Source organism: Drosophila miranda, chromosome XL, assembly GCF_003369915.1.
Source record: "Drosophila miranda strain MSH22 chromosome XL, D.miranda_PacBio2.1, whole genome shotgun sequence".
NCBI classification, from domain to species: domain Eukaryota; kingdom Metazoa; phylum Arthropoda; class Insecta; order Diptera; family Drosophilidae; genus Drosophila; species Drosophila miranda.
In genome coordinates, this window is record NC_046673.1 from 749,061 (window position 1) to 766,906 (window position 17,846).

General features: G+C 45.5%; 1 protein-coding gene and 1 long non-coding RNA gene across 4 annotated transcripts in view; one reads left to right on the top strand and one right to left on the bottom strand.

Annotated features, from left to right (window-relative positions):
* The window catches only part of LOC108151114, a 42,826-nt gene that overhangs the window by 7,299 nt on the left and 17,681 nt on the right, over positions 1-17,846 (bottom strand). The gene's annotated exons all lie outside the window — the stretch shown is intronic.
* Positions 9,879-17,398, top strand: LOC117189270. The gene is made up of 2 exons (XR_004473349.1): positions 9,879-10,161; positions 17,227-17,398. It is a non-coding gene; the product is annotated as an uncharacterized LOC117189270 (long non-coding RNA).

Here is a 17,846-nt window from a genome sequence, read left to right on the forward strand (position 1 = left end):
TTTTTTAACTTCCCCCAAATGTTTGCAATGGGCTTCCAATTTGAGGACTGAACAGACCAATCCATTATATTAAGTGAGTTGTTCTCGAACCAATTTCCCGACCCCGATACTAAAAAGAGGGGTATAGGGGTATACTAGATTTGTTTGACGCCATGTTCTTAGTGCCTATAAGAGCTAGAGCAACGAAATGTTATCACATTTCACAATTCACATTTCACACTGAATCAAGTTTGTTTCACAATTTTGCAACGCCTTCTACCTCCCCCATAAAGGACAAAAATCAGTGGTACCCACAATTTGAAGCTACGAGAAAGTCAAAAGAAACCAGAATCATAGTGAATGACCATATCTTCCTGACTGCAGAATCTGAACCAGATCGGATCATTATTATAGCCAGACGGAAAGAATTGAATTTCAGTGGCTATGTAGCGTGGCCACGCCGCTTACTCATTCTCTGTTTCCCTCTCACCCACTCTTCGTAGTGCAATTTGTGGACCCTTTGGCGGACGGGGACCCATACTGACTGAGTGTCGGGTATAATCTGGCGCAATTAAAGTGATAGCTTTACGCTATCATTACGCTCAGATGCCACAGATGAGGGCGTCGAATGGCGAATATGCCAATAAGGTGGAGGAGATGATGGCCACCAAGAGGCAACGCTCGACTGAGAGTGCCATTAAAGACACTCCGGCGAGCAAGCGGCAACGCGGGCCCAAGAGCCCCTCCACCGAAAGTGGCCAAGAAGCCAGCGAAACCGAAAGCGAAGGTCAGTGATGTGACCAATCGAAATTTCATCGTGGCACTCATCGTCCGGAGCGAGGAAAACGGCAAGATGTCAGCGGCACAGTGGAAGCTGGTGCACGCGCGTCTCGTCGACGCACTGTTTGCACACATGGAGGAAGACCCCGCGGCCCCAATGCCCACGTTGATGGTGCTAGGTGGCTAAATGGGGTTAAGATCCTAAAGTGCAACGACGATCCAACCCTAAGGTGGCTGACGCGTACGGTCTGCCAACTGGAGGCGATGTGGGAGGGGGCCAAGCTGGAGGTTGTGGACCGGGAGCTTATCCCGTCCAAGCCTAAGGCGAAGGTACTCTTCCCCATCACAATCCAGGGGGACCGAGCGCTGAAGCTCCTTCAGCGGCAAAACGCGGACGTGCCAACGACCGATTGGAGGATCCTACACATTGGTAGCCCACTACCCAACGAGGGGGGCCAATGTGTGATCCTCCAGATAAACAAGGAGGCAGAGGATCTGCTGTATCCCAAGTTCGGGAAGATGGCGTGGGGCATGGGTAGCGTCTACCTGCGCCTCAAAAAGCGCCACCCTGAGGACAAGGACGCGCATACCCTGCAGGTAGGCGAGGTGGAAAAGGACTTAGGTCTCGAGTCCATCGTGGAGGCCGCCCAGGGTCTTGCGCTTGAAGACGGTGACCTGACGCTAGTAGTCAACCCGTCGGGTGCAAGTGAGCCAGCCACCCATGCTGAGTGTGCTGCAGCTCAACTTGCATAAAAGCAAGGTAGCGTCGGCGGAGCTCCTCATCGCCATGGAGCAAGGGCTCGCCGACATAGCTCTAGTCCAGGAGCCCTGGATTGCGACAGGCAATTCAGTGGCCGGACTAAAGTCCTCAAATCACAACCTGTTCTACACAACATCGGTAAGCAGGAACAGAACCGTCGTACTCGTACGAAAGGGAATCCATGCTTACCTTATGTGTCATTACAGCACGGATGACCTGACGGTTGTGATGCTGGAAAGTGAGGAAAAGCGCCTTCTGGTGGCTTCCTGCTACATGGCTCACGACAGACCCGCACCACCCGACGAACTCAGGAGCCTGGTGACAGAAGCCGGCACCAAAAACTATCAACTCGTCATCGGGACGGACGCCAATGCCCACCACAATGTGTGGGGAAGCACCGACATCAATTTATACTAGCAACTAATCTATACATAGCAAACGTCGCGGAGGAGCACACCTTCGTAGGTCCGACCTCATCCAACGTGCTAGACCTAACACTTGCAACGGGAAACAGTACTACGGTATCTAGCTGGAGGGTCCTTGAAAGACCCTCCTTCTCAGATCACAAGTACATTCAGTTTAAGTGCGACTTCAAACATTCTTCGAAGGTTACAGTCTATAGAAACCCCCGGAATACAAACTGGGAAAAGTTTAAAAAGACAGCTACTTCGAAGCTCGCGAGTCCGGGCACAGTGAAATCCGCGGAGGGCATAGAGAAGTCTCTAGAGACCCTATCCAACGCGTTACTGGACGCCTACCACACATCGTGCAAACCCTCGAGGACGAAGAAGAGGTCCAAGCCACTCTGGTGGAGCCGGGATCTCTCTCTTCAAAGGGACAACCTCAAGGAATTCTTTAAGATCGCCAAACAAGCGAACGAAGGGATCGTCTATGAGGAATACAGACTCCTACTCAGGAGCTACAAGAAGGAAATACGTAAAGCACAACGGAACTCGTGGAGGACCTTCTGCTCCAACATCGAGAAAGTACCAGAAACCGCACGGCTACGGAAGCTGCTCTCTAAGCAGCCTACCATACAAAGCCAATTAAAGCTAGATGACGGACAGTGGACAGAGGGCAGTGATGAAGCCCTAACAGCACTAATGGAGGAACATTTCCCTGGTTGCACCGAGGTCGCTGATGCCAAAGAGCACCAGGACCTAGCAACCGAGGAACAACACCGCCCAACAGATCTATTAACCACTAAGCGAATCCACTGGGCAATAGACTCCTTTGCGGGCACAAAAGCACCAGGACTTGACGGGGTATTCTCAGCCATGATGCAGGTGACCAAAGAGGCGATTACCCCATGGCTCTCCGCAATATTCACAGCTTGTATAAGTACTGGCTATATCCCTATCCAATGGAGAACCTCGAGAGTTGTCTTCCTCCCAAAGGCAGGAAAGTGCAGCCATGCGAGTCCCAAGAACTATAGACCGATAAGCCTTACCTCCTTTATATTAAAAACACTAGAAAAGCTGCTGGACTTACACATCAGGAATGAGGTAGGGGGACTGATGTCAACCAACCAGCATGCCTATACTAAAGGGAAATCGGTGGAGACCGCACTACACTCGGTAGTAGCTACCATTGAGAAAGCCCTTCACAATAAAAAGTATGCACTGGGAGTATTCGTGGACATCTCCGGAGCATTCAACAACGTGGCTACGGAAGCAATAACAAATTGCCTGATAGCGACTAATACACACCCAGCAATCAACCTGTGGATAAGGAACCTCCTAGGTTGCAGACGGGTGCAATCAGAGTGGGGCACCGCTTCCATGGTGAAAGAGGCACACAGAGGCACACCCCAGGGTGGAGTCCTGTCGCCCCTCCTGTGGAATCTGGTGGTCGACGAACTCATCAAGAGATACGAAAGGAAGGCCCCAAAAATAACAGCTTATGCGGACGACATAAGCATACTTATTACGGGTGTTTGCCCATCGACCCTCAGCTCACTAATGGAACGTACACTCAGGGAGATACGCGAGTGGGCGGAAGAAGTAGGACTCAGTATCAACGCGGACAAGACGGACCTCATCCTCTTTACCAAGAGGTACAAGGTACCGATATGGACCCCCCCGAAGATTAATCAAACTAGGCTAACCCCAAAAACACCAGTCAAATACCTGGGCACAGTACTGGATAGTAAACTGGCATGGAAACCCAATGAATTGGAAAGGGTGAAGAAGGCCACCATTGCGCTTTATGCATCCAAGAAGATGCTCAGCAGCACATGGGGCCTGTCTCCGGCTCTGATGCATTGGATTTACATCTCGGTGGTGCGACCAACTCTGCTGTATGGAGTCTTAGAGTGGTGGCAAGCTACTGGAAAGAAAACGTATCATAAGCTTATGGAAAGGACTCAGCGACAGGCTCTGCTCTGTATTACAGGGGCGCTGAGGTCAACCCCAACAAAAGCACTCGAAACCCTACTTGGAATCGAACCCCTAGACATCCACGCCCGTCTGACTGCAGGAAAGGCAGCACAACGCCTCATCGCTTCAGGAAATATGTCGCCACAAGAATACGGGCATAGTTCAATTGGAAGGGAAATGACCAGATCAACTGATTACATGACCCACCAAACATGCCTCGACGTAAAAACAACCGCATCTTTGGGACCTGAAGACTGGAAAATCGGAAGAGACCAAACTGAGCACCTCAATATATATACGGACGGCTCCAAGATGGACGGAGGAGTAGGAGCGGGCCTATACTGTACAGACCCTGAGATAAGGTCATATAAGCTACCGGACCATTGCAGCATATTCCAGGCAGAGGTTTTTGCCATCAGGAAAGCAGCAGAGGTCGCTCTTCTCACTGAAAGAGCACACAATGCGGTCAACCTATTCGTCGACAGCCAAGCGGCGATAAGATCCATGCAGTCGTCCGCAGTCAGTTTCAGAAATATCTTGGCGAGCAGGGAGGCACTAGATACCCTAAGCACGACAAAGTCAGTGCGGATCTACTGGATTCCCAGCCACCAGGGCATCGAAGGAAACAAGACGGCGGACGTACTAGCTAAGGAAGGCGTCGGGCTGGCAAATACGAGAACCGAGAACGTGCCTGTCTCCCTTAGAACGCTGCAAAGCGATCTAGAAAAGCAGGCCGGATCACAAACCGAAAGTAGGTGGAGGAGTACCACCGCCTGCAGAACCTCGAAAATCATGTGCAACGACCGCAATGATAAACTCAGCCACTACCTGCTGCACCTACCACGGAAGGACTGCAGATTACTAGTGGGAATACTAACGGTCCATTGCCTGGCTGCGGCGCATGCAACAAAGCTAGGCATCACAAACAGAGACAGTTGTAGTAAATGTGACGAGCAACCGAAACCCTGGAACATCTCATCTGCAACTGTCCTGCTCTCTTAAGGGCAAGGAGGAAGTACCTGGGCGCGCCAGTACTGGCATCAATGGAAGATGCCTCCAAGAGGACGCCACAGCAGCTACTGGCCTATGCGAAAAATACCTCGATCCTCGAGGACTTCAAAATCCCCTAAACACTGCCGCGACGGTTCATACCCCCCCCTATCCGGACAACTAAGGGCCATACTGGCCTATGTGGGGCCCCTCTGAGGGCCGTCCGGGTCAACCTAACCTAAAGTGATAGCTTCTAAGATAAAAAAGATATACTTTTGAAATTTGTTTTGTTTAATGATAATCATGTAAAGCATTTTTTGTGAAAATTTTATTTTTATTCCCGATACTCAAAAAGAGTATGGGCGTACGAGTATATAAGGTTTGTGGTGAAAATGGAAGTGTGTAACGTCCAGAAGGAATCGTTTCCGACCCCATAAAGTATATACATTCTTGATCAGCATCAATCCATTGAGCCCTGTCTGTCTGTCCGTCTGTCCGCATGTCCGTCTGTCCGTCCCTATCAGCGGCTAGTGCTCAAAGACTACAAGAGCTAGAGGAACGACATTTTATATCCGGTCTTCTGTGATATGACACTGCTACAAGTATATTTCAAAACTTTGCCCCGCCCACTTCCGCCCCCACAAAGGGCGAAAATCTGTGGCATCCACAATTTTAAAGATATGAGAAAACAGAAAACGCCGAATCGTAGAGGATGACCATATCTTCTAGAACGAAAAATCTGAACCAGATCGTATAATTATTATAGCCAGAAACAAGAAAACAATGTCATTCTCTCTCGCTCTGTCTCTCTCTTAAACATACGCTTCATGGTCGGTTTTGCCTATTGCAAAAAGTGAGCGCCTAGATCTCAGAGACTATAAGAGCTAGAGCAACCAAATTTTGATCCACACTCCTGTGATATCGGACCTGGACAACTTAGTTTTAAAATTTCGCCACACCCCCTTCCTCCTCCGCAAAGGACGAAAATCTGGGGCATCCACAAATCTCAGAGACTATCAAGGCTAGAGTAACCAAATTTGGTATCCGCACTTCTGTTAGATCTCACTATAAAACGTATATTTCAAAATTTCAACCCAAACCATTCCGCCCCCACTAAGGATGAAAATCAGTGGCCCCCACAATTTTGAAGATACAGGAAAACACGGATAAAAATGCATAATTTTAGAGAATGATCATTGTTTTAAGCAAAAGGAGCACATACATTTTCAGTGGCTACGCAGCGCCCGACACGTTCTGACTGATGTTTTGTCTCTATTCCGCCTTCTGGCGGAGGAGAGCCATATTGACTAAGTATCGTTGTGAGTTGCTGCGGACGCCGCAACTCTACACTTATAGCCGATACTTAATCAGAATGGCTCTCCTCCGGCAGACGCCGCTAATATTAAACGACACGACAAAGAGTGCGTGCGAGAGAGACAGAAAATCAGTCTGAGCGTGACGTCGGGCGCTGCGTAGCCACTGCAAATTGATTTGTTCCTTTTGGCTATAAAAATTATCTGATCTGATCCAAATTCAGCAATCTGATAGATATGGTGGTTATCTATGATTCTGCGTTTTTGGTTTTCTCGAATGTGCAATATTGTGGATGCACCAGATTTTCATCCTTTGTGGGGGCGGAAGGGGGTGGGGCGAAATTCTGAGATATACGTTTTATAGTGAAATCTAACAGAAATGCGGATACTAAATTTGGTTACTCTAGTCTTAATAGTCTCTGAGATTTGTGGATGCCCCAGATTTTCGTCCTTTGCGGGGGCGGAAGGGGGTGTGGCGAAATTTGGACACGAAACTGTCAAGGTCCGATATCACAGGAGTGTGGATACCAAATTTGGTTGCTCTGGCTCTTATAGGTTCTGAGATCCTTGAACTCATATTTTGCAATTGGCAAAGCCGACCATGAAACCTGTGTGTTAGAGAGAGACAGAGCGAGAAAGAATGAAATTGTTTTCTTGATGCTGGCTATAATAATTATACGATCTGGTTCAGTTTTACACTCTAGAACATATGGTCATCCTTTACGATTCTGCGTTTTCAGTTTTCTCGTATCTTTGAATTTGTGGATGCCACAGATTTTCGCCCTTTGTGGGGGCGGAAGTGGGCGGGGCAAAGTTTTGAAATATACTTGTAGCAGTGACATATCACAGAAGTCCGGATATAAAACGTCGTTGCTCTAGCTCTTATAGTCTTTGAGCACTAGGCGCTGATAGGGACGGACAGACGGACGGACGGACAGACAGGGCTTTATCGACTCGTCTATTGATACTGATCAAGAATATATATACTTTATGGGGTCGGAAACGATTCCTTCTGGACGTTACACACATCCACTTTCACCACAAATCTAATATATTCCAATACTCATTTATCGGTATCGGGTATAAAAAGTTACCTTACGTCGGACCACAGGATGTTTCTCCATTTTTCTTTCAAAAATGAAATTTCCTCAGACTACGGGCGCTCAATTTATTTTCTTGTAAGCAAAATTTAACTTTGCTGGTACTTGCTTGGTACCAACTTTTCCAGATCCTTTTTTTTTACCAGAAATGGGAATATTGCGGTCTTTTTTGCACTCGTTTCTTATTGGTAACATATTTCAAAGCATTGCAAATCATTTTATGAGAACAACCGACAATTGGCACCACCTTAGAATAGGTGTTGTCTCTTAAAATTAAAGTTTTGAGCCTTTTGGCTTTTTTCTTCACTACTGTGCTTTCCACGACGCATAACTACAGTAGAGTCCGGCTATAACGACTCTGCTTATAGCGTCCGTCTGGTCATAGCGACGAAAATTCGATGACTTGGTTGGTCCCCATACAAAATTATATACTAAGCCTTCGCTTAGTACGTCTCCGCTTTTAGCGACAAACCGCTTATACCGACGATATTTTCCACAATTCAACCGGCTATTGCGACGTGCCGAAAAAAAATACAGCGAAATAGTGCCAAAAAAATTAAGCATTAAGCGACGATGTCAGAAATGTATGTATGTATGTATTTATCAATTATCGGCACCCATTTCAAAAGAAGAACTGGATGAATATGTTCTTATTGACAATGATTTGGCGATTTAAGGCTGCACAAATTTTGAATAGATTCCATTCAAATTTTAATGACGAAAGCTTAATGCACAGCATATCACGTTTAAATAATGCTGTGCGCGATTGTTTTTATATGTCAAAAACTACTGCTAAGCAATCAAAAATTACTGATTATTTAAAATAAGAATAAAGAGAAAAACCACACATAGAAATTAATCTTGTTATATTATGAATTATGTATATGTAGACGAGTTTTTATGAAAAAAAAAAACATGTTATTGAATTAAATTTGTCACATTTTAATTTTTATTTTTTGATTAAACAAATTTTGTTTCTTTTTAAAAACTTATACAACAACAAAGATTTGTTTTCTCCTTTCGGTTAGAGCGTCTTCCGGGTATATCGTCGGTCCCTTGAGTGTCCTTATAACCGGACCCTACTCTACTTATATTTTGCAACTTTCTAGCAAAATTGCAAGAACTTAAAATATCAAAAAGCTCCGACAAGTTAAGGTTGTAATTTGTTAGTGCTTTTTTTGTTAGCGTTTCATTTTGGAGCTTCCTCGGAAAATTGGCTAAATTAATAAGATCCGTTAGAATTGTAAACTGACATTGGAGTAAACGCACTGCTCGCAGAGAGAAGACATGTAAACCTTCTTTATATTGAAGAAAAGTGCACCAAGTGTTGGATAGTGACCATGTTTTCTAACAATAAAACTGTTCAACCTAAGAGTGTAATTATTTCGCCGCAACTCTACATACGTATGTGTGCATGCATGTGTGTATATATGTATGTATGTATTAGCACGTAACCCTGCAGTACCAGCAGTGAGCGATGACGAATGTCATCTACAATGTCATCTAGGCGTTGCCGCCAGCCAAATCGAACCCTTCGTTTTTATACCCGATACTCAAAATGAGTATTGGGGTATATTAGATTTGTGGTAAAAGTGGATGTGTGTAACGTCCAAAAGGAATCGTTTCCGACCCCATAAAGTATATATATTCTTGATCAGCATCAATAGCCGAGTCGATTGAGCCCTGTCTGTCTGTCTGTCTGTCCGTCTGTCCGTCCGTCCGTCTGTCCGTCCCCTTCAGCGCCTAGTGCTCAATGACTATAAGAGCTAGAGCAACGATGTTTTGGATCCAGACTTCTGTAATATGTCACTGCTACAAAAATATTTCAAAACTTCGCCCCGCCCACTTCCGCCCCCACAAAGGACGAAAATCTGTGGCATCCACATTTTTAAAGATACGATAAAACCAAAAACGCAGAATCGTAGAGGATGACTATATGTTCTAGAGTGTAAGATCTCAACCAGATCGTATAATTATTATAGCCAGAATCAAGAAAACAATTTCATTATTTCTCGCTCTGTCTCTCTCTAACACACAGGTTTCATGGTCGGTTTTGCCAATTGCAAAATATGAGTTCAAGGATCTCAGAACCTATAAGAGCCAGAGCAACCAAATTTGGTATCCACACTCCTGTGATATCGGACCTTGACCGTTTCGTGTCTAAATTTCGCCACACCCCCTTCCGCCCCCGCAAAGGACGAAAATCTGGGGCATCCACAAATCTCAGAGACTATTAAGGCTAGAGTAACCAAATTTAGTATCCGCATTTCTGTTAGATTTCACTATAAAACGTATATCTCAGAATTTCGCCCCACCCCCTTCCGCCCCCACAAAGGATGAAAATCTGGTGCATCCACAATATTGCACATTCGAGAAAACCAAAAACGCAGAATCATAGATAACCACCATATCTATCAGATTGCTGAATTTGGATCAGATCAGATAATTTTTATAGCCAAAAGGAACAAATCAATTTGCAGTGGCTACGCAGCGCCCGACGTCACGCTCAGACTGATTTTCTGTCTCTCTCGCACGCACTCTTTGTCGTGTCGTTTAATATTAGCGGCGTCTGCCGGAGGAGAGCCATTCTGATTAAGTATCGGCTATAAGTGTAGAGTTGCGGCGTCCGCAGCAACTCACAACGTTCCCCCTCGTTTCTTTTGTTTCTTTATTTTCCGCGCGTACCGAACGTAATTCGGTTCTGCCGACCGTGCGCAGTAGCAGAGAACTTCGTTTTATCTTTTCGTCTTTGCGCCTGCGTCGACAGAACTCTTTTTCTTTCTTCGCTTTGCATTTGCTATTTGCAATCGTCAAATTGTGCGCAAACGAAGCGAAAGTGCTGTGAATTTTATTATTATCAGGTAAGTGCAGTGTTTAAATAATTAATAATATGTGTGCGCGCGTGGTAAATAAAGAAAATCTCAATTGTATAAAAAGTCAAATTTGTGAAAAAACTGTGTTCAAATTATATTAATGGTTCGCTGCATTCACATTATAATTTATTCTTCTCGTATGCTCGGGAATAAAAGAAGAATAAAGAAATAGAATGTTAATCCGTATTAGCGAATTAAATTGTTATAATTTGCGGTGGGCACGAAATTGCAATTTTTGAGCAAACAACAAAAGAAAAGCAACAAAAAGTAACCCTTATTTGTGCGGCTTGGCTCCAGCAGGTACATTTTTTTGCGCGTGTTTTGTTTTTGTTGTTGGAGGAAATGAACAGCCCACCGCTGACCTACAGTGAACATTGTTGTTTTTATTGAAACAAACAACCGTTTTAAAAATCGAACAAATTCGTTCTATTTATACAATTTGTTCAGGCCAGCAGTAAACAATTTCCGCGCACTGTGCCAACTCCGTGCGCCCCGGTCCCAACTCGCTCTCGCGCGCTCGGAGGGGCGCTCGGATCCACAATCCACGATCCACTCGGCGCTCACGGCAGCAAAAGCATCATAAGGCATAGAGTTAGTTAGTTACGTTTTCACCCCCGCTTCAACCTGTCGACATACCGCGCGAATACCCAATAACTACATGAACAATATATATATATATACACAACGAAACCCATCGGCCTTTCCTTTCTGTGACGACTGCTAGGAGTTTAAGCTGGAACATACACCTCGCCGTTGGATAATTTAACCTCGATCCGCCCCACTACAAACATTGGTCCTTCGAGATAAGGAAAAGCTCACCCCAGCCAGCATCGGCGGATCGCTCCAAGTTCAAGATAAGTACTCTTCGATTGTGCCTAACAACAGGGCAGTGATTTTGTGCGAGTTTTCCATCCCAGTCCGATTTCCCGTGGCATATGTACATACATATGTATATACACACTTGATCATAATAATAGGTACACACATCTACGTAAACTTTAACATAACAGAAAACGGTTTTATGCAATATATTAAACTTAAAATTAGTTCTCAATTATTCCTTAAGTATCTGTTTTCAATCAAATAAACTTGATTATATTATAAGATAATGTTATAAAAGAAAATAGATCCATTTGTACATCACAGTCAATATCATGCTGTTCAAAATAATAAGTACACTTCAAGTATTGTTATGAAAAAAGTTTGTTAACTGGTTATTATTATTTTTTTGTTGCCTAAATGGGATTTGATGGTTAATATCCGATGTATCCACCTTTATTTTTTGTCACCTTTATAATTATTTTTGGCGTACTTTTAATAAGCGTCTGGCAGGTGTCTCATACCACAATTTTTGGATGCCCTCGCATAATTTTTGATTATTTGAAAATGAAAACTTAGCTAATTTTGTTTCGTAAATCTGCCCACAAGTTTTCGATTGGATTTAAGTCGGAAAATTTAAGAAGCCACTTTAAAACGTCTATTGTTTGGTCCTCACAAAATTTGGTCAAAAGCTTGGATGTGTGCCTTGGGTCGTTATATTACTTAAATACCCAATGGAAACTCATGTTTTCTTCAGCATAAGATAGCATAACTGTCTGCAATCTGGGTTTGTATTGCTCAGCGTCCATTCTGTTCGTTGTCAGGAAAAATGGACCTACGCCGTACCAGGATGAGCAGCCCCATATCTTTAACTGGCACCTCCATGTTTGACAAATTTTTTTGTGAAACATGGATCAAAATTCTTTCTTTTAAGGCTTCCTACATTGCTTTCACATTCATTCCCTAATAAATTTATTTTAGTTTCGTCGCTCCATAAAAGGCTTCTCCACTTTTTCTCTCCGGCGCATCCTGCGCAGTCTTTATGATCTTTAGCAAAAGTTTGCCCCATGGCTAAATTTTTTTGACGCGTAAGTTAGACCTTTCTTTCTATTCTCCTTGGAAGGCTGGCTTGTTGTAGCCGTCTACGGATCGTTGGAGCACTAACTTCTAGTGCAATTTCTGATACAATAGCCTTTGACGACTTAAATGGGTCCTTATTCCTCAAAGAAAAGTATGTAGTGGTCACGTGTTATGGTTGTTTTCTGTGGCTTTCCGCGAGTTTCCTGACTAGGTTTTTATTTTTAAAGCATTTCAACAAAATTATGAAACCTTTTCATTAATTTAGCAATGGCCCGAAGAGATTGGCCTTCTTTTTTCAGACTAAGAGCCAATTGGGATGTACAATAAGACTTTCGGCCTATTCTTGTAAAAAAAAAATTATTATTTGCTTATATTTAGACTGTAGTTAAATGAAATGGATGTTTAATTGCCAAAAAGCCAAGAATTTCCAAATTATTCACTTGATATTCAAAATTTACTGACACTGTACCTATTATTTTGATCAGCCAAAATGTGATGTCAACTCGCAATATCGCTTAAAGCTCTGTTATTCGGCGGTTTCCCTGTTTCATTTTTTTTGTCACGGAACTGCAATACATTGAAAAAAAAAAAACATACCAAAAAAAATTTTGTTTTCAACACTTAAAGTACGATAAAACTAATTATTAATGAAAAGTTTCAACGTGTACCTATTATTATGATCAAGTGTGTATGTACATATGTATTTATTTCTCGCTCTAGCTCCAAATTAAACCATACCTCGTTCTGCCAACGGTTGTGGCCTCCTACTTCTCCAAAGGTTTAATTTGATCCGAGCTAACTCCTGCGTTCAGCTTCCGATCCAGTGTAAATAATATTCTTACCTCTCCCAGCTACCAGCTGAGCTTTCGTTGCTAACATACATACATACATGTATGTATGTACACATCGCAACGCAATCCAAGCGGCTGGCAACAAACATAAAGGCATATTCTTGCAATTATTTTTGTTTTTTATTCCGTGCATGCTCAACGTTCCATAGTTTGTCGGTTTTATAAGGAAATAAAATAACAAATCACTGCGCCTCCTTATTTAACTAATTACACTACCAACAAAATAACGATCCATACATACGGCACATACATATGTATTTATCTTACATATCTATACGTACGCATCTTAAATTAGCATATTCTTGCACATCTATATAATATACATATTGTATATACGGTTATCCACCGTTTTACCCGTTGTTTGACATCTCTTCAACCCAAGCCGCGGTACATAGCACTTACAGCCATACATACACACATACAAGCAGCAGCAGCGGTGCATTCTTTTCGTTTTTCTTTTCGCTTTCGCTTCTCCACCGTTTGCCTGCGTTGTAGTTGTTGGGAGAATATTTTTCGGTGCCGCGCTTGACCGTAACGGAACGCCAAGTGACGCGCTACCCTGCATTTCGAGAGTATATTGTTTTCAACCGACTCTATACATTGGTATATTGGTACCTCGTTCCTCAATATTATCGTCCATCCTCAATTTTCGTTCTTGGTTAGACATTTGTTTGTTGATCGTAGTATTTATATCTATATATTCCGGCCACGGTGTACTATTTCCATAATTTAAATACTCGCAATAAATTCCACCAAAACCACATATCCACGGTTCGTAGTTCTGAATTTCCACGTCACCATTTCCGCTCACCTACCTTTGCGACTCTAACACGCGTTATCGCAGATCCATCAGCAAAACATGCCCACTGTTGAGAAGAAATCTCGCAAGAAGTTTAAGCGGGTGAGTTCGCTGAGTTTTACCCATCCACCCAGCTCCAATGGCTCAGTCACTACGCCCACATCTTCCCGTCCGGCCCCAGCTGAGCGAGGTCCGACCACGTCCAGGGCTCACGCACCACATGCCTTCGAGGATTTGTTGCTCCCCTCGGGAGTCCCTCGCACGGCTCCTAGCACTATGGCCGCCAGTTCCGCACAGTCTAAGTTTGCCTTGGCTGCAAGCAGACTGACCCGCTTCGACCAGAAGCTCAGCGCTCCAGATGCTAGCACACCAACCCGCTCGCTCTCCCAAGTCCATCGAGAACAACTCCGAAGCCTGTGGGCAAAGGTGGACGCGGAGTTCGCCAGAGGGTCCAGAGGGTGTAGCTGATATCCAAGAGATGTACGATGACTGCTACGCGGTCTACGCGCAATGCCTGGCCGAACTGAACGATCAGCTCGGGCCTCCGACTGTCCCTCACACGCCGCAACTGGCCGTTCAAGTGCCGACTTCCGGCGGTTGCCGCCTCCCTCCATGTGACACTGAAGTTTTCAGTGGGGACTACCAGCAGTGGCCCACGTTCCGAGACCTGTTCACCGCCATCTACATAGAAAACCCAAGGTTGGCTCCAGTGGAAAAACTGTTCCACCTCAACAAAAAGACCAGCGGTGAAGCCCACGACATAGTGGCACAGGCTCCACTAACGAACGAGGGTTTCGCGTCCGCATGGAACGCCCTCCGTGAGCGTTTCCAAAACAAGAGGCTGATACTCAAGGCCCAGCTGAAGATCCTTTTCAGTCTGCCCCAAATCCGTACCGAGTCAGCAGCAGCGCTAAAAGAGCTCCAGAGGGCCGTCCACAAGTGCCTCACGACACTCACCCATTCCGAGGTCTCCACAGACAGCGTTTTCGCTGACGGAGTTTTAGTGTACCTCATTTCCGCTAAGCTGCCAAAGACGACCTTAGAGCTTTGGGAGCAATCCGTGACGCACAAGTCCGAAATTCCCACCTGGCACGCCATGGACAAGTTCCTGGCGGAGCGGTACCTGTCTCTCGAAGTGACCGAGGACGACCATCCAGGCATGGAGACTCAGGCCCACTCCAGGGCGAGCATACGCACTTCAGACAATTCGAGAAGCAATCCGTTTCGGTCTCAAGGAAGTCCTTATCCTAGGAGTGCCCACTCGTTCGAGACCACAGTGAATCAAACGAGGAGCACGTGTGATCTCTGCTCCAAAGAGTATCATCCAATCCGGTTATGCCCTTACTTCCTTCAAATGCCCGCTGGCGCTCGCTCCGACTACATTAAGCAAAAGCAGCTTTGTTTGAACTGCTTTGCAAGGGGCCACCAGATACGAGCATGCCAAAGCGCCCACAATTGTATAATTTGTGGAGACCGGCACCATACGCTTCTACACCGTAGCAATCCAGCAAACTCCAGCGAGGCGATTTCCACAACGGCACAAAATTCCTCAGCGTGGCCCGAGCTACATCTACGAGTACCAAGAGTGCAAAATCCAAGTTCTTCCGAAGCCCAGCCAAACGTTCAGTCGTATTTCGCCTCCGCCACGAGTGCTGTCCTCCTAGGCACGGCCATCATTAATATTTGCCACCTGGGAAAAACTTTCCACGCCCGCGCTCTGATCGACTCTGGCTCAGAGGCTTTGTTCATTACAGAACGTCTTGTGGACATGATCAAATTGCCATTCAAACGTATCCAGGCACAGGTCTCCGGCCTAAATAATGTCGTATCCGCTCAGTCAAAGAAGCTCTGCAGTTTTTCCATCCGTTCTCCGACTAAGCCGGGCTTACAACTAAATGCCACAGCCTACGTTATTCCATAATTGGCCGCGAATATTCCATCGCATCCGATCTCGCAAGGGTTCTTGAGAGACCTGCCGAACCTTTCATGGGCGGATCCGACCTTCTATGAGAGTTCACAAATAGATGTCCTGATTGGAGCGGATATCCTTCCGTACATTCAGTTAAGTGGCTCACTGGCCAACATCTGTGGCTCTCTCCTCGGGCAGGAGACCATTTTCGGCTGGGTACTCACAGGTCCAGTGCCTCAGGTGATGAATCAAATCTCATCGTTCTCGAGTCAAATTTCCAGACGACCTATCACACTGGTAGAAGACTCGGGGTCTTTTTACGACAGTAATTTCCTTCCAGCTCCCTCCGCAGAAGTTCTCGAACGGTCTCCTGACCGACGGAAATATTTCCAAAATATGCACTGTATGAAAGCTCTACGCTCCGGTCCGAATTCAAGCCTGAACTCGAAGGTGAATCCGTCCTTAGATCAACATAGCCTCACCAGACTATGTAACCGGGCGTCAATTTCCAATGTCTTAAATGTGCCTCTCACCCGTTCCAAGATCGTTACTAATGTGTCTTCGACGCCTTTATTTCAACTTAGTTCTCCGCACCCAGATATGGCCCCACGTCCCCGCGCCAACCGCACCAGGGAGAACCGACGTGCTCGGGAAATTGGCTCCTACCGGTGCCGAATCTGCCAAGGGGTCCATCCGCTACCACCAATTTCTTCTCCCGAGCCCCGGAGAGAGACTCCGAGCTGTCCTTATCAACCAGTATTGCGGGAACTGCCTGGCTCACCAACACTCCGGCAAGAACAACCACACGCTACTCCACGTACCCACGTCTCGTCGTCCAGCCCGCTCAGCCTCGGGAGCATCGTCGCCATCTAAATCGAACCATGCCAAACGCCGCCCTCGTCGTCCAGCCCGCTCAGCCGCGACTGTACCGTCGCCATCTACATCGGCTCACGACGAACGACACACTCGTCTCCCCGCGAGCCGCCCCGTCGTAGGACCCACGGCGCCATCCACAGATTCCTCAAGAGCAACCCCCGTTTTGCGCATCCTCACGCCTATCCGACCGTGGAGCGACACTGAGTCGACGTCCTTGTCAAGTCCAGAGCGTTTTTTTTTTGGATGAATCGGCCATAGGCCACCCCATTATACTTTTCAATCCTGCAAGGGGGGGGGAGGAGGATGTTCAGGCCAGCAGTAAACAATTTCCGCGCACTGTGCCAACTCCGTGCGCCCCGGTCCCAACTCGCTCTCGCGCGCTCGGAGGGGCGCTCGGATCCACAATCCACGATCCACTCGGCGCTCACGGCAGCAAAAGCATCATAAGGCATAGAGTTAGTTAGTTACGTTTTCACTTCCGCTTCAACCTGTCGACATACCGCGCGAATACCCAATAACTACATGAACAATATATATATATATACACAACGAAACCCATCGGCCTTTCCTTTCTGTGACGACTGCTAGGAGTTTAAGCTGGAACATACACCTCGCCGTTGGATAACTTAACCTCGATCCGCCCCACTACAAACACAATTGAACCAAATTAATAGTAATTGTACATATATATAATATATAATATATCCATATTATTTCAGCGGCGGTGAAGATGAAAATACCCAACGAGCCAGCAGATAAAGTGATCAGGAAGGCTATTCACAATATTAAGAATAGCTATTTTCAAAAGGGCGCAAGGGACAAAAAATACAAAGCTCTGGCATCCTTAGACAATAATTAATAATAATTTTTAATAAATAAAACTAATTGGAACGAGGGGGAACGTTGTGAGTTGCTGCGGACACCGCAACTCTACGGTTATACCCGATACTAAGTCAGTATGGCTCTCCTCCGGCAGACGCCGCTAATATTAAACGACACGACAAAGAGTGCGTGCGAGAGGGACAGAAAATCAGTCTGAGCGTGACGTCGGGCGCTGCGTAGCCAGTGCAAATTGATTTGTTCCTATTGGCTATAAAAATTATCTGATCTGATCCAAATTCAGCAATCTGATAGATATGGTGGTTATCTATGATTCTGCGTTTTTGGTTTTCTCGAATGTGCAATATTGTGGATGCACCAGATTTTCATCCTTTGTGGGGGCGGAAGGGGGTGGGGCGAAATTCTGAGATATACGTTTTATAGTGAAATCTAACAGAAGTGCGGATACTAAATTTGGTTACTCTAGCCTTAATAGTCTCTGAGATTTTTGAATATCCCC